Below are 20,851 nucleotides of genomic sequence, written 5' to 3' on the forward strand. Positions count from 1 at the left end.
CACAAGTAAATCATCCCTTCCTGAGGAATGTGGAGTCCTTGGTCTCTATCTCTTCCCATTTGGCCTTGGAGTAGCTGCCCTGTGAGGATCTTTGGTGGCCATGCATCCTACGCAGCTTTTCAGCTTCAGTGTTCCACCAGCCCCTCAACATAAAGCCCGAAGTCACACATTTATCTGGGCAACATCACAGAGGCTGATTTGTAACCTGGATCACACCAGCTGGAATTCATCTCATCCAAACGGAGGCGTCGACAGTGTGGATTTCCCTACCTGTCATCTAGACTTCCATGGCAGAAACGGGAACTCACAGGCTGCAATTAATCCAACTTATTTTAGGTATCCACATCAGAATGAGGTGAATCATGCTTGAAAGTTCCTTTTTGTTTCCCCATTAACTATAAAAAAAGCCCAGTCTAGACTAGATTTGAGCTGCTGGCAAGACGTCTATGAGGAAAAGCCAGAAGGACAGGTCAAGATTTCAGTCCGGACAGAGAGAGACATATTGGAAGACAGAGGTGGATTTGTGAGTCATCAGTACAGATGGTGTGTTTGTGGATGAGGTTCCCAGAGAGATGGAGAGAGGAAAAAGAAACCATGTGCAAAGCGCTGCAACAGTCCCGCAGGCAGTGAATGGGGAGAGCTGGAGAATGGACTCCTGTGAAGGACACCAGGTAGGTGACTAGAAAGGTGGGAGCAGAACCAAGAAGGGGGAGAGTAATAGAAATCAAGAGGAACAAGTTCTGAAGGAGAAGAGCATGTCCAGTGACCACATGGATGGGGCTGGCAGGTTCAAGCCATCCATGCATCCAGTGTGGGCTGGAAGCTTGGCTGGGAAGAGATTGATAAAGAGTGTAATGGGAACAGTTTCAGTGAAGGGCAGTAGACGGATGTTGGATTGCACAGGATATGCAGGAGAAGAGACGAGGAGAGTCATGTTAGACCTCAGATTTGGGAGACACCGAAGCATGTTTGCACTGACAGCAAAGGGACAAAAGAGATGAGAGTGTTGAAAAAAGGTTGGAGAACTGGATGCAAGGGAGAAGAATGGGAATGAAGCACTGGGAAGGTGACAGTGGAGAAGGCAAGGCCAGAGAAGATGAAAAAGATGACAAATGTTTACGTGTGCAAAAAAAAAAAGGGTAAAAAGCCATAATCTGTGTCTAGTGACAGTTTCTGTTTTCACCATGATTTGACTGTGCTATGGAGCACTCACACAGGTATTTCCAGGACTATGCAGAGTTAAGGTTTCAAAAGTAGTGTCACCTTTGGGATGCAATATCAATCTTATTGCTGAAAGCTGTTTTTTAAAAGGAGTAGCACAAAATTATTTTCTTTACAGAGAGATTATTCCATAAAAGTGAGTTTCTTACGTTTTCTCTGCACATCTAGTGCTGCCCACTCTCAGAGATGGGGTAAAAGTTTACACTTCTGACCTGTTAAACTCAAGCAATTTTCCTGTTTCTCAGTACTCGTAACAGAAGTGTAGATTTATAGCTGAGACAACAGGACAGGACTGAATGCTAAACATAAACTCTTCTTACTGTCACACAAGTCTCGTTCACTGATCTTTACAGCCAAACCAAGAAGCAGCAACCCAAAATCCTCCTATTCCTTTATGTTTCTCCTTTTGTCACAAGATAAATATACCCATCTGCAGAAGTCAGAGTATTTCTTGTAGTATTCTAAAAAAAAAAACCCAACAAAAACCCATAACATTTACAAAGATTAATAAAATATGTTAAAACAAGAAGAAAAATTTCAAAGATTAATAAAATAGGCCAGATGTTCATGACTTTGGTGAATCACATACAGAAGAGTTCAGATCTCAGGGAGATGCTCTACCACTGTACAAGTCATGTGCAATGTCCTCTGCTCTGATCTGTGAGCTCTTCACCACTGAGAGGGGCCTGAGCGTGGCGTGAATCAACCATACCTTGACAGTGACACTGGGAAACACGTCCAACCTCAGTATCATCTGCCTTTCAGCACAGGATGAGGGAGAGCTCTGGGAAAGCATCAACATCAAGGGAAGAGTCCTCCCAGGACAAGTCCAGTCTCTGGCTATAGTGCCCAGACTGATAAACTCAAGGTGATTCCTTCGCTCTGTGTGATCACAAGCAGGCTGATCTTTCTGCTTTCATCGGCAGGTGAGCTATTCAGCCCTGTCTGGAAATTCTTGGTCACAGCAGCTGTATTTGCGTGCAGGTATCCCCTCTTCACCTTTCTTCTTCCCCGAGCAGGAGTGATGGTTTGGTGCTTGTGTATGAAACTGCAGGCATCTGCCACTCACTGCTAGCCAGGGGCTAGCCAGAAAGCAGAGAGGGGGATGAAGCCACAAAGGTTGTTTCAGGCCATACATGTATTTTCATGCGTTTAATAGAAGGAGGTTATTCCCTCCCCCCTCACCCACAGCAACAGACGTGGTTGTACTGAGAAGGGATTTATAGGACAATTCCACCCTGCCTTCATCAGGCTCTGGTCTGATCCTGGAAACAGCCTCCCAGGAGGCAATCTCCGAAATGCCAGATGCGGAAGCTGCTCATGTATCCCAAGGAGTGTCTGAGCACAGCCCGAGTGTGAACTGATCGCCGTCCCGTTGACAGCCTGGCAGGATCCTCCCTGCCGTCCAGCGAGCCACTGGCCGCCCCGGGAGCTGCTGTCAGGGCTGCATGTGCGTCGGTGTGCTGCTGCTCTGTGTGCTTGTTTGGGGCTGCAATTTTTTATTTATTTTTTAAGGGGGAGTATAACCAAGGCGATTTGGCTGCCCTCAATTTCAGTAACCCACTTTCCTCCACGTCTGAATCCTCCTTTCACTCTGCTGACATCCAGATGCTAATTTGTTCTCCCCCTGACCCTGCTCCTTCCCCTCCTGATTTGAAATTAGCTTACTAAAACATGTTTTCTTTTAAGAATCCACAGCCTAATCCAGAACAAACAAAACACATTTTCGCAAACCACCAACTGCATGAACTTCTGCCCTGGCCTTGACCGCACTCTCTCCGCCCCTCGCCTCCCAGCCCCCCCACTCCCGCCATCACCATCTGAGTGAGGTTTCCAGGAAATTTTTTTTCACTGACGAATACAGTTGCAACAGCTCAGAAACTGTGGAATTTTTTGGCAGCCACCGGAGATGTTATTTTATTTACTTTCCTTCTGCATGCGTGGATTTGGAGCGGTGGGTTTGGAGATGTACATGAAGAAGACGAATTTGCACACGTTGGCTTTCTTCGGCGGACCATGCTGTAGGTGGAGAAAAACCCTGAAAAGGAGACCTCTTCATTCTTTTTAATCTTAGGGGAGGAGCTCTTAATGCTTATTAACCTTAAGGTTTCAGAGAACAGATGGTTTGGGACTTGAAAAATTGAAACAAGACTGAGATGAGGCTGTTTGAACAAAAAAAGTCAATTATTCCAACAGCACACAGGTCAACACTTGCCCTTTTTTCAGCATTTCCTATGAATGGCTGGGCTGTTTTGTTGTTTATATTTTTGGTTAAGAACCCCTCTGCTCCCCCTCCAGAACACACGAATTCAGTCCCAAAGAAAGAGGTTGAATGCCAGTGTTCTGCACCTCGATCCCCTCTTAAAAAACTTGTGACTTGCAAAACAGGGAGTGAGAGGGGGGGACGGTCCCCCTTTCTGCTAGGATTATCACTTTTCCGTATCTCAGCCGTGACTGAGGCCAGGACAATTTTGCAGCAGGTGTGTCAGCTCTTCCACCTCTAGCCAGGTAAAAATTGAGTGTCGAGGATGACCCTCTGCTCAGAGGCTAGTTCCCTGCACCCCCAAATGTGGTTGTGCCCTTGCTGCCCGCCACACGCTGCTGCTGCACAGGGGGCTCCATCCTGACATCACCTGCGCATTGCCACAGCTCAGGTCTTCGGGTCCTGATCTTTCTTCCTGATAGGAATCATCTTCTGTCCTCCAGAGTAGCCTGTATGGTGAAGTGGGAACTGCAGCCTGTCACCGTGGGGCGCCAACTGGGTGATGTTTGCTTGCAATGTGGGTAATTAGGTCCACAGCTATGTTGCACTGAAATGAATAAAAATATGTCCTTTATAATGGATCGTAATGGATCCATCTGAAAAGAGGTAAAGTCAGGAAGAGCCAGAGGAGAATCTGGAATAATGCCTTCAAATGACAGACAGATCAATGACATTTCCTGAGTTACGGGATCTCTTTGAAGGTGGCATTTGAATAATTGATATATTTTCCTTTTTTTTTTGTCCTCCTCCCTCATTCCCTTCCTCCTTTCTTTCTTTCCATCCCTCTCTTTCTCAGTTTGTATCCCCTGACCCTGAGCTGCAGCAGTAAAACATTTCACTTCCATGACGAAGTGATGATTTTTCAATGGCACTGTATGAAGCTGGCTGGTCCCACTGGAGACACGCTGCTCAACCACAACAATAGATAGGTACTGGGGAGGCTTAAACATTGTTTTTCTGTGGTAGATGTGGCAAAGGGAGTGTGGTATTAGCAGTGTCACGGGAAGAGTGACAGGCTTAGCTCATCTAAGCCGGTATTACGACGGCAGGAAGGAAAGAGGGGAGATTAGAGAGGGGCGGGATTGAATTACTCTCTGAATCTTTTACCACATTGTTAAAATAAGCATCTCCAAGGAGACACTTTCATGGCCTCGCGATCTTGGTGTCTCTGGTCTTTGGCAGTGACCAATACCTCTGTTAATGATTAATACAAGTCAGGAAACACAGGTTATTAAATTCCTTCTTACGGCTCCTCTAGCCTTCTTTAGAAGGGTACACCAAAAGTGTCTGCAGAGTCTTTCAACTCATCATAAAATATGACTTGAAAACAATTAAGCCAAACCCCAGGGATTTCTCGCTACCTGAGAGTCTTTAGGATACCTGCCTGCAATAGGCTTTATCCAAACCCAAATCACAGAGCACAATAGCGGGTAAACAGATTAAATTATTCAGCTCCAGTTAGAATCAAGAAATAATATTAAAAGGTTAAAAGAGACACTTTTCACCTTTTAATCTATACATCTATAAAAAACTAAAAGCAAAAATACAGCCAGGTTGTCAGGGAAAGCAAATATTGTTTTGCTAAATGTTTTCATGTGTTAGAAATCCAATCTTCCGATGAAAAACAACTTCAAGGGAATGTGTTCTGCCTGTCCTAACTGTCACTCCCCCCTCAAAACAGCACACGCACCCTTGAGAAACGGGATTTGAGGGGAGTGACAAGACACTTTGCCTGCCCAGCTTGCTCCTAGCTGACCCTGCTCCATTAGTTTCAAAATTCATGCCTGCCAGGTTACTTTTATGAGCTGAATAGCTGTTTCAGATCATCTTTCTCCAGCAGTCTTAACTTTCATTTTCCAAGTGGAAGATTTTGTGTATTCATTTCCTGACCATGCTACTGAGCTCTCCAGAGCATTTTCTTTCTTTTTTTTCCTATCCACATCCTTGTCCCACTCTTGAATTTCATTATTGGGGTTTCTTCCCCTTTCATCTTGATCCTTAATGAGGGCATTTAATAGTAACAGGTCAAATTGATCAATCTCTCTCTGAGAATCCTTGATCAACAGGTCAAATGCAGTTCTTTTTATATGCATAAATACATATATGCATAAATACATACATAAATACAGAGAGACTGAGTGAGTGGCACAGAAGACACTGGTATTGGTTGGAGGGTGTGAGGTAAACTAATTAAATGATGGTAGTTTTGTGAAGGGAAAATGACAGCAGAATGAATACATAGATGGACAGTAGTTTTGGTGTTTTGGGTAGGCAGAGAAAACAATGCTTACAGCCCCTGTAAGGGAGAGGCTTCAGGGAGACTGTCCTGAAATCTCAGCCTCTCTCTTCCCTTCTGAGGGTGGAGAGAGAAATCGCAGTGGCTGTAAAGAGCTCACACTGCTACGAAAAGCCTCCCTAACATAAACCCTAAAAGCATGGGTCCCTTTGCAGCTTAATAAGGCTGTACAAGAAAAAACTGCAGTGCTCTGGCTTCTGTGTGCATTTGATGAGACAGCAGCCAGAAATCGGGGAGGTTTGTAGAGCCCTGGGTCATGGTAGAACAGCCCTCACCAGAGGTCTCACCAGCACCAATGCTATTCCTTCTTGCTGAAGCAAGGACATGGGAGAGAGAAAACAGGCTCACGTTGCAGGCTGGGGAGCCAGGGGAAGCCTTTTGGAGAGATCCTCTGAAACTTGATTTGTCCCAGCTCTTTGGCAAGCACTGGGGAAGAGTGAAGCTGGTCCAAATCAGTCTGGTCTGTCTGGCAGTGGGCATCTCTGGGAGGAAATGTTCTCCATACAACACAGCTCAGCCTGCTCCGAACCAGCACGTTGCCAGCATGCCGACTCAAGCACTCTTGGATCATCAGGATGGTAACGTATTCGGAGCAGCCCAAGTAGACTTTGCCTGGAGCTTAACTGGGTGAAAGCATCTGCTTTGAATGAACTGCATGGATAAAACATAAAAAAGAGAAAAAAAAAAAAAAGGAAAGAAACAATAAAACAAAATAAGATATGTCACTTGAATCTTGAATAATTAGATGTGACCTCTAAGGCTGCAGAAGGAAATGAGCTTCTGCATGTCAGTCCCATATTTTGCTGTCAGAGAGGTCCTGTGCCCTTCTGACCCAGGGCTCAGCCACCTTCTATCATCCTAGGTTACATTCATCACCTCTCTTTCCCTCTGTTTATTCATAACTTCTGAGTCAGTGAATCAAGTGTCCATCGGTCAGCAGCTGGTGCATGAAAATGGCTCCCTGGGAAAGTTCAAAACTGAGGGATATTCAGGGGATGATAGCATTTCCGTCATCGTACTCCAGTGGAGGATATGATAGATGGTGAGTCTCTGAGACTTGTTCCCAGCAGCAGCCTCACCAAGCTGCAAACTCTTTTGCAGGTCATGGCACTGGGTAGAGCTTCTCCCCCTTCTCATTCTATCATCAGATGTGGGAATCAGATGTGGCATCCCCTATATCTGATTCATCCCCATCCTTCTTCCTTTGTTACATTTTTTTTTTTTTTTTTTGCTAGTACTTAGGGTTCAACGTCCATCCTGAAACTCATGCTCTGAGGCACAACACCAGCCAAAAACAATACGCTTGTGTAACCCAAGGGTTGCAGCATTTACCAGATCAGGATTCCTAGCTTTAGGAGCTGCTAACCACTGGCTGCTGGGAATGCTGGTCTCTCTCAGGTGGTTCCAGCACAGGATTTGTTCCCGAAGGGACAAAAGCCATCAGATAACCAAGACTCAAGTGTGGCACCTCAAGACCAATGTTTCTGCTGGCATCTTGGTCATGTCAGAGCCAGCTATGGCTACTGCTCACCTCTGCATGGAGGGGAGGGATGTGGGCAGGAGCGGGGAGTTTTTCTCTGTCCCTGTGGTTCCCACCGCCGATGGCAATCTGCCTCGCAGGCCGCAGCACCCTCACCCCATCGCCTGTCAGAAGTCTCCCAGCCTTTCCCCGTGAGAGGTCATTTCAATCTCTGCCGTTTCCAAAATTGCAACCAGATGGGCCCTCCCTCTACAACCGCTCAGCCCAGAGGAACTCTGACTCAGTCTTGCAATCGCTATCCAGAAATTCAGGCTCCCTGCAGGACTTTTCCCGACTACTCTGCAACAGGCGGCGCAAGGGCTGGGTGACTGCTGGCCATAACAGGACCTTGTCCCGCATCCTTAAGTAAGGTGACTAATAGTGCTTGATGATCAATATGTCAAGCCTGATTACTCATTCTGCTTTCAGATGGGGTGAGAAGAAATCTCACCCCAATCTCACTCAGAAATCTCTTTCAATGGAAATTATTTTATGCTTCTATTAAATCCATATTCTTGGAAAAACAGGGGAGTGTTACTTGGTAGTGGTCAGATTTGTCATCCCAAGAATGGGTAGTTGTTTATTTGTTTTTTTTTTTAATGTGCCTTTTTTATTATTTTATATTCTATTCTTCTTTTATTTTTCTCCTTTTATTTTTCTTCTTTTTCCTTTTTTTTTTTTTTTAACAATTACTGTAAGTTTCTACTTGGATGCACTTTCCACGAAATAAAGTTTGGTAAGTTTTTCCTGTTTCTAAAGACCGGGGGATGAAACCCTGGCTCCCCAACCTTGACAGCTCAGGGAACATGCTACAGGCTGCTGATCCTTTTAGTACATGGCCTTTTACCAGCAAAACCTTGACTGACTTCCAGTAATTTGGGCCCAGCTGCCAATCCAAGTCAACAGACCGAACACAATGTGGCTTCACCAAATTCCTTTGGCACACGCATCTAGGCTGCGAACCTTCCTGTTGCATTGTGTGGCTGCTTTGCTGACTGACTTAGCAAAGGCGAAAGGTCACCGGTAAAAGATTTTACCTCTGCAGGTGCCGATGATGGAGGCAGCTTTGCCCTATGGCTGCAGCACTAAGCAGAAGCTCACCTGGTGCATCTCCTTGAGCCCGGCAACACTTTTACAGACAGAGGCCTTCTGTCTTCCACATGCAGAGGAAGGTTTTGGTCCTAGAGGCTGCGCTTGCATGGATCAGCCTTTCCCAGCATCACATCAACAGTCGCCAAACTCAGCCTGGAGGGCTGAGTTGTCTCCTACCGGCATGGGAATCCTTTCCCGTGGTCCTCCGCTAGAGGGAAAACCCTCCTCGAGCAGCCTGCCTTGCAGCTGAGCTCCTCAGGGGCAGGGATTAGTATGGCTCTGCAGAGAAAACAACCTGACTCGTCCCTGTGCTCCGCTCGGAAATATGAGCGCAGCAGCCTCTGCTCTGGGGGAAGCCAGGCGGCATTCCCAGGTGTCTCCAAAACATCTGAGCTTAGGATGGTTTACTTTGTTCAGTCTCCTCTCCTTTTCTTTCTCTGCTTGGATAAATCCCCTCCTGACTGTATTCCCTGGACAAGGAAGGTACCAGGGCCTGGGTCCAGGTGGTCGGAGCTGCACAAGCATCAAGGAATTTCTGTGAGCTGCGTCCCTGCACAGAGATAGAGAGAGCTGTCATGCAGACAGGCACAAAGACCACTGGAGAACAAGCAGATCCCAGAGGGAATGAGGGGCCCAGGACCAAGCAGACCTGGACCAAAGGTGTTTTCCTTTAGACAGGAAAACCTGCTGTCTTAAACTTGCCAAGACCATCTTCTGCTTCTCAGGGACTAATTCTATCTTCAGCCTTCGCATTTCTCAGGAAATCATCTCCTCAGATGGCCCAGGGGAGATCCCTTGCTGTTCCGTGGCTTTCCAGCACAGGTGTTGTTCCCTCAGAGCCCAGCTGACAATCTTGCACCAGTGTCATTTTCACAGACATTTCCATAAAGGAAAGCTACAGAGGCTGTATTTGGTCAAAAATATTCCCTGTTTAGAGAAGAGTTAGGCTAGTGCAACTGCTATTATCTCCTTGCCTATGTAAAATGTGCTGCGATGCCTGCCTGACCACAAGTGGCTGGGGACCGTCTCTCACATTTCATTCCAGGGATGCCCCACTAAGAACAGATGCCTTTTCCACACTGTCCTGGGTCACTGCTGCCACCACACAAGCACCGGGGCTGCTGGGCTGTCCCCTGTGGTATGCCCGCTGGTCAGAGAGAAGCTGTAAGGTACAGAACGTGTCAGTGTTCCAGCAAACGGCTGTGTGGGAACCCCTGCATGTGTGCAGACTGTTTATGTGACTGGGTAGGCTTGCATACGTCATCCTAAACTGTATAGGAACATTCCTGGGTTAGCCTTGGTCGGCGCATTTCAATCATTGCTTGAGCTTGGAGGGAAATCCACAGCCTGCTGCAGCCCGATCCAAGCAGTCAGCTTTGCTTTTGGCATTATGAAAGCTTCATTTTCTCTATGGCTCGGACAAGCCCTGAAGTGTTTACTCGTCCCCAGGAGGCTCCCAGCTCTGCATGGCTGTGCTGTGTGTGCACACGGGCAGGCGTGCGTGTGACCAGTGTGCGAGCATTGGTGTGTACGCGCCCGGGGTGGGCTTTTCAAAGAAACTTTGTCCCCTTGGGCTCACAATCTTTTCTGCATTAGGTTCCCTCTGATGTGGCAGCCAACGGGTTTTCTTGGCACAGGCGTTCAAGGAAGAAGCATGCGCTCAAAGGGTTTCAAAGAAACCCCACTGGAAGAGGGGAATTTTGCATTCCCAGATTTGGAGTTCCTCCCGCCAACGCACCCTTCTCCGAAGCCTTGTTGCGAGAACTGCCCTTGCCTGGCCGGGGCTGGCCTCGTCCCACCCGCTCCGCTTCTCACCCAGGAGAATTTCTCCACAGAAGGTTTTCTGCAAATGAGCTCCGGTTGGGGAGAGTTGCTCCTTGGGGAGCTGCTGCACGTAATCAAGTCAGGCAACTCCAACACTCCTTATTGATGGCTGGAAACAGTGTTTTCAGGTGGTGGGGGCTGATAGCTCCTTGCTGTAAGAGGGTTGGAGGACAGTTGTTTGAATGGGGTTCAAAAAATTGTAATTCACCTGATCTTCCCCTCTGTGATCTTGACATATCCCTGTAGAGGAGCTTGTCTTCCCTGGGACTGCTGCATCCAGGGCCAGCCTCACCAGCCTTGAGCAACCCCTTGGTAGGGTTTTTCTGAGTGAGGGTGGCTGCCCTTTTATACAAGCAGGAAAAGGAAAGCTGGGGAAGTCAGACAAGGCTTTAGATTTGGTGTTTCTGGGTCCTATTTGCTGTATTGTCAGCAGAGGACACAGGATGCGGGACTGTGATGTTAACAGGCTCAGGTAGGAAACTCCAGAGTAGATGGTCTCTGAAGCATCACTCCCACAGCTTGATTTTCTGTGAATTTAATTTCCAATATACTTTTTTCTCCCTCTTATATGTTCGCTAAAAGTACCAACCCTGTAACGATTCACCCTGACCAGGTGAGACCTGGTGAGAGGGTAACTCTTCAGATTTTTGGCTGGTTTATTATGGTAAGTTACTTTTAAATCTCTCTTGAAAGCTCTTTTTCACCTGGTTGTGGTTTTGACACCTGGGTAATGTGGCACTTCCATATGTTCTGTTCACTGTATCTGCTCTGCACCATCCTTTCATCATCTGTGATTTTTACATCTTCCTCATACCTTTTTTTCGGTTGTTTTTTTTTTTCTTGGGAGAATGATATTTTTTTTTAGCCTAGTTGCCAGTGCTTTCTCTCCTTGTTAATCAGGAAATCTTTTTAATGGAGGGCAATATTTTTTTTTAAGAGGGAGGAAATGGGACAGACTCCGGATTATGCATGGCCAGACTGATTGCATTCCCTGCTCTTACAGAACCACTCAGAAGAGAAGCGGAGGAAGAAGAGGATGGGATGCTGAGAGGCTCTCCAGCCAGCTTCACTTTTCCATCAATGCCTTGTTAACATCATAGATAATTTTCTCCTGGAAATAACCAGAAAAATCTGCTTGGGCCAAAACAGTTCAAGAGTTTAGAAAACTGAGGAAGGAGGGGGCAGCAGCTCCTTTGTGAGCATGTGATCCTGGTGTCAGCCCCTGGCATCTTCCATCCCTATGGGGAAAAGAAAATGTTTGGGCATAATAAAGAAAATAGAATAACTTGAAAAACAAACCAGAGCAGTGTGAAGTGTAAGAACCAAAGAAAGCAATGGCAGTGCTCCCACTGCTGCAAGCAGGCCTGGCTTGACAGCCTTTCTTCTCAGACACCACCAGCGATGGAGACTTTCAGAGGCAATGATTAGGAAACGTCCTAATTTCCCAGGACAAGTCTGTCCCAGAGCATGATCTGAAGTGGGAAGGGCTGGACGCTTGCCAGCTGCAGACCCTGGTGAGTCCGGAGAGGAGAGGAGAGGAGAGGAGAGGAGAGGAGAGGAGAGGAGAGGAGAGGAGAGGAGAGGAGAGGAGAGGAGAGGAGAGGAGAGGAGAGGAAACTCCCTTCCCTGCAGGATCATAGTCATTATGACTGTCTCCTGCTACTCTGAGCAGAAGCAGGTTCAGGGACCTGTGCTTGAGATTCTCTATGGGTTCATCCTCCTCACACTTCTGCAGGAAAAGGGTTTCCCATCTGAATCCCCTTTGTACGTGTAAGGTGATCAGGGTGCAGCAGACCCAAAGGAAAGCCTTTTTCTTGCCTGTGTGTCCTTCTTATGATAACAGATGTGGTTGGACTGAACTTAGTCATCTGCAGGAAGACCAACAGATCTGTCACAAGCCAGGGAAGCCCCTTGGGTGAGTGCCCATCACACATCACCACCTGGTATTCCACAACCTGGGCAGCTCTCAGACACCAAGTGGGGACTATTATAGACATTTCTCTATCATGTACAATTGATTCAGCTGACTGAAAGAATTTGGTGCAAATCATGTACAATCTCCTAGCTTAGTCCAGAAGTAGCTAAATAGCATGGCACTGCCTGTATCAAGATGGAAGATGTAATCATCCCCCCCCAGTGCTCAAATGCGTAATTCCTTAGCATCTCTCCAGTGCATACAGGTTGTCATCTTCTCACTGTGCATATATGTGTGGATGAAGCATATAGGAAATTTATGGATCTATTAACATACAGATTCACAGATGAACATTCATGTCCTTGTGTTTGATGAATTTCAGTCAAAGCTGGTAGCAAGCCAAATGTTTGCTCTGTGAAACTTTTGATCCATGATTTCTTGCAACTATTTTCCATTGGGGGAAAAATAAAAATAAAATAAAAACGTATAACTGAATTTGGGTTTATTTCTAATGAACTCTTTCTGAAACTGTGTCTGGCACTAGCAGCTGTCAACAGCCTGTCATTGTAGGCACCAAAGGAGAAGAATAGAATACGTATGCATTTAAAGTGTATACCTTTCTCCAGTCCTACCGCAATTTTGGAAGTACCTATACATACGGCAGATCACAGGGTTCTGGGATATCATGCAGAGGGAACAGGAGTACTTTGCCCTAGGGTAAAGTTTGCACTTTTTGAGTTTGGTTTTTTTTTTTTGCTTTTCTGCTTGGATTCTGTGGATTACCAGCTTTGTCTGGGTGAAGTCTTAAGGTAACAAAAGTGCCATGACTAAGAACTGTTCTTGTGGGATTTCTGGTTCCTCCAGCTCAGGAAGTGCTGGACACTGCAAAAATATTTCCTGCCTAATTTTCTCAATCAATGATGTTTGAAACAAATGCAACCACGATAAGCAGTCAGGGTCTGACAGTTGTCCAAACCTAAACCTCTAAGATTTCTGAGATTTACCAACTGCATGAAAAACCCTTAAATTGGTCTTCCCATTTCTCAAACTGGAAAAAGGATTTTCTGACTTCCAGCTTATGCTGTAGGATGGTTAGCTGCTTTATATTTTCTATAGCTGGAGTTCAGCCAAAACACCAGAATTTGAATCCAAACTTCTTCAAAGTTCCAAACTTTGAGGATTCTTTTTTTTTTTTCTTAAATGAACAGATTTGTAAAGGGCCAGTATGATCATCCAGCACTAACTTTCCTCTTAACTCTAGGATTTCATCCATTGATTCCTACCTTGAGGTCACTGCTTTCTGGCTGAGCAGTTCAGTTTGAGAGAGACATGTGTGATCTAACCTGGGGAGAGATGACTATTTTAAAGCCAAGACCCAGTTGTGAAGGTTAGATCCAAACATAACCATACTCCTGGGTTTGGACTGTTAAAATTTATACATTCTGGGGTTTCCAGCACTTTTGTTTAGGAAACCTTCCCATGGCTGACTGAGAAGTGCCAGTTCTCCTTGTATCCAGACTACATGTCTCATCCATTCCACCCTCCATAAACGATTCCCCCTCTTGACTCCCCTTTGTGCCTCCTGATGCTTATGTAGACCAGGCTTTCCAGGAACATTGGGATTGCTGATGGTTTGCCCTGATTTCCTGATAATGGGCCATGTAGACTTTTGTCTGCATCATCTGGCAGCCATCTCAGGTCCTGGACACTCAGCAGAAAGTGAGCAATCTTCTGGCTGTTCTAACTGGCTTGAATTGTAGTTGAGGGAGTCAGTGGGGTTTTGCAGGGACCAGGGTGATTTGAAGTCCCTCAAAGCCAATAGGTCTTATACGCATGGTCCTGGTTTTCATGTGCATTTCTTTTTGTGGTGCTGCTGAAGACTGCAGTATTCAGACAGGACTGAGATCCAAGCTGAGGGGGAGCTCCTAATTCAACAGGAGAAGGCCAGCTTACTCTCTTTTGCACAGAATGTTTGGTACTAAGGTATCCAGGGAGGAAATGAATTCAATATGAGTTCAGGTTTTGGTTGACGTTCACAAAAGGAAAGACAGAGGGGAGAGTAGAAACTGCATACAGTGTGGGCAATGAAAGGCCTTTTACGTCTAATACACTGTAGTGAAAAATAGGACAAAATGAAATAAAAACCTCAAAGAAGTTTTGTGTGGAAATGCCAACCTGGGCATCTGCGTCCTGGAACAGTGCCTCTGAAGAAGACATACAGAACAAGGAAAAGCTGTTGCAAGCTCCCACAAACTATTTGCTGTTGCACTAAAACCATGCTGTGAGGACTCTACAAGGATTTTCACACTAGGAAGGTTCTTTTTGGTCCCATCCTTGTTAAAGCCATGCCACGATTTGAAGCAAACCCCAGTGATTTAATTTAGCATATGCTGTCCTTCCTCATTTTTTCTTCAACAGGGGCAATGGGAAGGAAGCAGAAACCTAATACTCGTGGAGCCCTTGAGTATTAATGTTCATGTCCCTTGGCAGTACCCTCTACAGGAGGAGTGTCTGTCCATGACAGTCTCCTAGACTGGGTTGAACCAGCAAGTGATGGGATTAGATAAAGCCACAGATCAAATGGAAACACTACACCACCATATTTTTTTTTTCTGAAATTCTCCAGGCAAGGAACGGCTGCATTGAACTGCTGATTTTTCACATGAACCAAACTCCAGAGTGGCTGGAGATATGCTGGGAGGGGACACGGGGGAAAAAAATAAAACTGTATGCAGTTACATCAGAGCTGTGAGATGGCATCAGCTTTCCTGTGGCAAAGTCCCAGTTATTTTCCACATTATTACTGGATAACGCTAAGGTGTGTCTCAAAGTGCTTCCAGACAAAAGTGTTCAATGTTTCTATCCAGGCCTTAGTAAAGAAAACTCTCCCCATTGCAGATTTATCTGGTATTACAGGAAATCCCCTGGCTCGGCAGAAGTCAGTATTTCTCCCATTGGACAAGAAATTTTGTAAAAAGTACGTCTCAGCCACCACATCTGCATTAAAGCACAACCTATTCTGTGCTAGAAAATGCTTCTTCCTTCAAATTGTGTGTTTTAAGGGAAAAGAGGAACTTCTTGATTCACATCAGATTTTAAGTACTGAAATTACTTTGGTTTGGTATTTTATATTTTATGGATATGATATTTTAAATGGCAAAATTATGTGGATTTTTGTTTGAAATTAAGACTAATTGCAATGAAAGTGTAAACATAAATCAAAATGTTTGAAATAAAAATGAAAGCTTTTAAGCTTTCTTAAAAAGTTCAAACCCAGACAATTTCAGTAAATCCCACAATCCTCCTTTCCCCATCACTATATTTTTGGGTGTCAGCACTTTAAATATTTCAGCTTTTTATCACAATTTAGGATGGGAAGCTTGCTGAGATTTTAAAATAAAATTCACAGAATAGGAAAACCATTTCACACCCAACTGTAACACCCTGCAGACAGACTGTGTTCAGTTAAAGACGCTAATGTTGTGAAAAACAGATTTCTTCACTGCCTTTGACTTTTGTAAAGCAGACAGAAGTGTGGGATTTGGAGCGATCTGGAGTCAAGTCGCTCTTCTACATCACCAACAGAATTGTTTACTGAGTTGGCTTTACATGAATACCTTGTTCACATCTGCTAATAGCCCAAAGGTAATGGGCTTACATCACGCCAAAGTCTGAAGAAAGTGATGTCTCCCAGGTGTCTTTATATTTGTAAGAAGGCCAAAAATGAGAGAAGCAGAATCTACTGAGAAAGTGAATGTAACTTCTCTAAAAACTTCCATGGAAAATGTAACTGTCTTCTGTTGCCATTATTGCACCACGAGCAATGGCATTCATGTTTTGAAAGCACTGTCTCCAGATCACTGAGCAGATCTTTGAAGAAAGAGCATTAAAAATGCTACCTGTTTTGGTTATCATCACTGGTAAGCACTCACGAAAAAAATCTGTCTCAGAAAAAGACGAAAAATCAAAATTTGACAAATGAAAACTGACTGTGGTAGGAAGCTGATTTACCCAAAAGATGGCGTATCCTGAGCTGGAAAATCAGAGTGCATTTAAATTCATTTTCATCTTCCCTTTAGAGATCTGTACTTTGAAAGGGATGGATAAACAGGGAAACCAGTAAGAGAACTCATTTGGCCAACTTTGACAGAACAACTGCTCCTCTAAATTCAAGTGTCAGAATGAGAACTTTATTCAGTACAGCCTGAAGCAAACTCCTCATTAGCAGGATGAGGTAATTGCTTGAGGATTGGGACCCCAGACAGTCGGCTTGATGCCTCCACAAATGGCCTTTTGAAGCTTTCCATCTTTCAAGGGAAATGTGGAACCTCTATCTCCTTTTACTAGAGGTTTTTAGATGAACTCCAAACAAGCTGCAAGTTGGCGTGATGCCACGTATTACTAACAAAATCTGGCAGGAGGGCAAACAAGCTAACATTAAAAAAAAAGTCCTTGTGTTATAACAAGTCGATTCTGTTGGAAAATTGCAGTCTATTGTCCTGTGCCAAGAACATCCAAATCAGGTAGATCATTGGCTTTATTTTGCGGGCAGCTTTGATTGTATAAGAATTTAATACTAATGTGTTTGGAGCCGTCAGTACCGAGCTGAACTTCCCCCATCTTCTTATAATGTCTGGGATCTCACAGCAAAACACCATGAGGCTGTCAGGTATGGGGGACGAGGAACAATAGGATTACCTGGCATGAGATCTTTTCCACCATGCTGGCCAAGGAGGCCCAGGGCTTATCCCTTTGGCCTTTCCGAAGAGGAGAGATCAAATGCTTTGCTGTCTTAGGGATTATGGAAGGAAGGGAGGGTGGTGGAGGACTTTCAGCAATGGATGAGTTAGCCCTGGAAGTAGAGCCAGGGAGCAGAGGGAAGTTTATGACGGAAAATAAGAAAGGAAGGTGATATGGCTGGTGGCTGGAGTCTGAGATGTTTGGTCTGAGGTCCTCCTTGGGTCAGAAGTGAAAGCAGCGTGCTCACATCACAAAAGCCTCTTGGATGGGTAGCAAAACTCTGGATTGTCCCAGGGTGAAGAGCAGAGGCAGAAGAGCAGTAGGTGCATGGTGAGGTTACGGTGGCTGAGCAAGATGTGGTCTATGAGCTGAATGCAGTGTGCTCTCATTACATGTTAAATGAAAACAAGTTACCCCATATTTGCTATATGTTAAAGAAAAGTCACAGTGAATAAGGTACATGCAAAAAGGCAGCCAAACATTACTACTTTTTGGGGGGGAGGAGGCATGTGGGACATGTACCTCCATGCAGGCAGGTCCGGATGGTTATCTATTACCTATCTATGCTATTGCAGGTTATATGCTGTTATTACTGCAGAGAACTGGGTGGCATCACCCTGTGGATGGTGAAGGTGTGGCTGAGCTTTGCAATTTAAAGAACGATGGGACTCTTCCAGTTCAAGCTGGAAGGGACCTCAGGAGGTGTCTAGTCCAACCTCCTGCTCAAAGCAGGACAGCAAGGAGGCCAGACCAGGTTTCTTAGGGCTTTATCCAGGCTGGTCCTGAAAATGTCAAACTGCACAACCTCTCTGGGCAATTTCTAGTACATCAGGGTTCCAAAATAATTAACACTTCAGTGATGAGTTCAGTATGGAGTTCACTTTGCCTGTGTTGTAACTTCTTTAACATCTTCTGCTGTGTGTGGAGGGAAGGCATGGGATGCTCAGGGATGAGGGTGGACCCTCCCCAAATGTCTCCTGTGAACCTGTGCAGTGCTGGGTGAATGCTCCAGCCAACAGACATGAAAAGTCTGAGCAGCTTCTGATTTCTGCCAAAGTGGGAGGTGCCTGTGACTCCTGCATCCTGCCAAACTCCATCGGAGTCTTTCCCTGGTTGTTACCTCATCTGGCCAACTGCTCCGGAGCACAGTTTGGCTGTACTCGCTCTGACACGTTTATCTGATTGGGTTTAATTCCTGGCACAGCTGTGGGGCTGCTGGGTGACCTGGGGTAAGTCATTCCTTCTTGGTAAAATGGGTGTGGTGCTCACTGCCGCCTTGGGAACACACAGAGAAATGGACTATGAAATTCACTGGGATAATGGGGTACGACATTGAGACCTCTGTTTCTGGCTGGTGGCATGACACAGGTTGGGGAGGCAGAGGACAAGTGGATGGATGGGGATTGTGATAGGAAGAGCCCAGAGTTGATGAACTACGTTTTTACATAGCTGAACTACCCTTTGAGCGGCATATGTCTGCTACATCCTGATTTCCTAAATCAAGTCTGCTCTTCTTCCCCATCTCAACAGAAATGTGGCTCTCATCAACTGCTCTTGGGCTTCCAGGCTCAGGTCTGCTTTGTCTTATAAACTTCCCTCTCACGTGTAAAACCTACAATGATTTGCCCCATCCCAGCCTCGTCCCATAAAGGGTATAGTCAAGCCATTAAGATCTAATGGCTGATTTCCTTGTGGAGTGGGAACATGAGCTGAGTGATAGAGGGGATCACTTCTACAGGCTGGCTGGGACTCTGTTCCCATCCCATCTACACCCTAAAAGACTCATCTTTAGGCAACTCTAGCACCCTGGGTAGCTTTCTTAACATGGGGATGTGGGACTGACTCTATCTGTCTGAATCTCCCTATCTCAGATATTACTCAGTCTTCAGCCATGTTTTACTGTGAATCATTAGTGTACCATATCATCTCTGCTGCTGTGGTGAGTAGGGTTCCTGTTTGTGATTCAAGATCCCATCGTACAAAGAGCTATATAAGTGCATTTACCCTGTAGGATCTCAGCATCAGTCTGTGTGCCCCCTGCTCTTCATATGTTTGTTTCTGGACTTTTCTCAGGTTATGAAGGAAGAGCATGAACATATTCCCAGGCCAGTGAAGTGAACAGAGCTTTTCCTGGAGCTCCCTCTTTCACTGTGTCAGTCTCCTGAATCTGGTAAGGCTTGAGCTCTTTTGGTATCTACCCTAATTTGTTAATTAACTAGATTTTTCTTTTCCTGCTTTGATGCAGGTACTTTTTTTTTTTTTAATACAGTCCCACTATGAAATGGAATTGAAATTGGTCAAAAGGTTCAGAATTTATTAGCTGAAGAGAGGGAGAATGATTTGCAGACAGGCAGATACACACACCCGTGCACAAGATGTGTGCTCACAAACCCCTTCTTTTGTTGGGAAAGAGTATCATGGGACAGCCAACGGCTTCAATCCAGTAACTGGGCAAGCCTATTAGGAGAAGATGCATTAGGATTTGGTTATTTTTCTGTCAAAACCCCATATTCCTACAGGTGTGAAATTTCCCTCTTTCCAGAAATCCTGATGAATGGAGTCTCTCCTCAGCCAGGCTGATGCTCTTAAAATGTAAATATCACTTGAAGGGTACGAATGGGGAGACAGCCTGAATGTCAATGAGTGGAAATGACCTTTCCCTGCTGAGGCTCAGTGTAGCCATTCAAGTTTGTGGATGCAAGAAAAGATCTGAAGTCTTGTCCTGCTGAGGCAGGGAAGGCAAAGTGCATGTACGTGCATATGTGAGTCCAAATATGTGTCCAAAATATCTAGGTGGCACAGAGTCCTGGCTGCAGCCTCCAGTCTGGATTTTCTTGATGAGACATTAAGGCACCAGGATTATGTGTTTGTGTAAGAAAAAGAAATGGAGAAAGGGTGCTTTGGTTTATTATTGTTATTTTTATTAAAATAAAAGGGAAAAACATATTATGTTAGAAAATTAGGAAAGCGTTTATTTCTGGAATGGAGCACCTTGCCCAATATTCACTCTCAGTGTGGAAAGCGTAGCTTTCACTGCCGAGGTTGCAAATGAGAAAGTGGAGGGGAAAAACGAGCAGTACTACAATGGTGCAACACAACCCAGGGAACTTTCCCTGAACAAGCAGGAGGAGATCCCAGAGTGACATAGACAGCAACGGTGCTGTGGCAGAGAGAGAAATAGTCCATGTGCCACAGTAATACCAGAGAGACCAAAGGATGCCAGAGGCTGCCTTCACCACAGGCTTCTTCTGGGCTGTAGGGTTGTTGTAGACATCTCCATGTGCAAGGCACTTGACCTTCAAGGGGGGTATGCTCTTGACCCTGGTGTTGGCCATAGTTGCAATCTTCCACAGGAATTCACCTCTGGTTCAGCCCTGAAAGCAGCTTTTCCAGCAATGACTGGGCGGAGGTTACAATTCCAGTCTCACTGCTGTGGACGCCTTCACTCTTTCAGCAGTAGAGTATAATCAGGATCCTGGTAAGCTGTTTGTCATGACATTTCCTAATGAAATCAATCTATCACTATGTCTTCAACGTGTGTGTTTGTTCCCTCTCCTCCTCCCAACTTTCAAACCTTTCAGAAATTAGTTAGATAGATAAATAGAGTACAGAAATGTCTAGACCATTGAACAAAGCAGCTGAAAGCGTCAAAGATGCTGAGTGTGGGATTGATGCCTCCAGGGTGCAGATGGCTCCAGCAGAACTATGATGAGTGAGAAAAATGACGACTTCTACTTATGCATTTGTCTCATCAGAAACCAGACAGACAAGACAGTTCAGGGGAATCACACACTATTTTTCTGACTGCACAGCTAGTGGGGCACGGTCATCAGCACAAGAAAGGACCAGCATTGGCAGTGTGGATGTCTACATGCTATTGATGTTCTTAAAAGTGCTGTGAAAACTAGCAGCTGGGCAAAGGACAGAAAGAAAGATCCGGATTAGTATCTTGATGGAGTCAAGGGCGTCGTGTGAGCTCAG

The 20,851-nt window shown here is 45.3% G+C and overlaps 1 long non-coding RNA gene across 1 annotated transcript; it reads left to right on the plus strand.

The window, feature by feature from the left end:
• The first annotated feature begins 644 nt into the window (after positions 1-644).
• LOC309670966 lies at positions 645-20,279 on the plus strand. The gene is made up of 3 exons (XR_014269082.1): positions 645-671; positions 18,944-19,040; positions 20,224-20,279. It is a non-coding gene; the product is annotated as an uncharacterized lncRNA (long non-coding RNA).
• The last annotated feature ends 572 nt before the right edge of the window (positions 20,280-20,851 follow it).

The sequence above is a fragment of the Vanellus vanellus genome, assembly GCF_965231255.1.
Source record: "Vanellus vanellus genome assembly, chromosome: 4".
In the NCBI taxonomy this organism is placed as follows: Eukaryota; Metazoa; Chordata; class Aves; order Charadriiformes; family Charadriidae; genus Vanellus; species Vanellus vanellus.